Source organism: Octopus bimaculoides, chromosome 1, assembly GCF_046866305.1.
Source record: "Octopus bimaculoides isolate indiv1 chromosome 1, ASM4686630v1, whole genome shotgun sequence".
Classification (NCBI taxonomy): domain Eukaryota; kingdom Metazoa; phylum Mollusca; class Cephalopoda; order Octopoda; family Octopodidae; genus Octopus; species Octopus bimaculoides.
In genome coordinates, this window is record NC_142928.1 from 198,207,232 (window position 1) to 198,207,545 (window position 314).

Genomic DNA, 314 nt, shown 5'->3' on the forward strand with positions numbered 1-314 from the left:
CCACAATCCAACACCACACCAAAATATTAAAATAAAAAAAAAATAACGAAAAAAATTAAAACTAAAGGTCTCCCTTTCTTTTTGCACCTCTATGTTATCAGTACCAGTAAAAAAATAAGTCAGGTTCGAACTCCTGGTTCCTTATTCACTGGTTTTACTTCTAATTGCTTCAAAATTGCTTGAAGAACAATATCGATTGTGGCTTTCATTTTTGCTGCAAAGGTATCCGTGTATTTTGTTTATTACTAGAATATTTTAACTGCTATTATTGGACGTTACCTTTTTTGTCATGATTCCGAAATCCCATTTCCTTT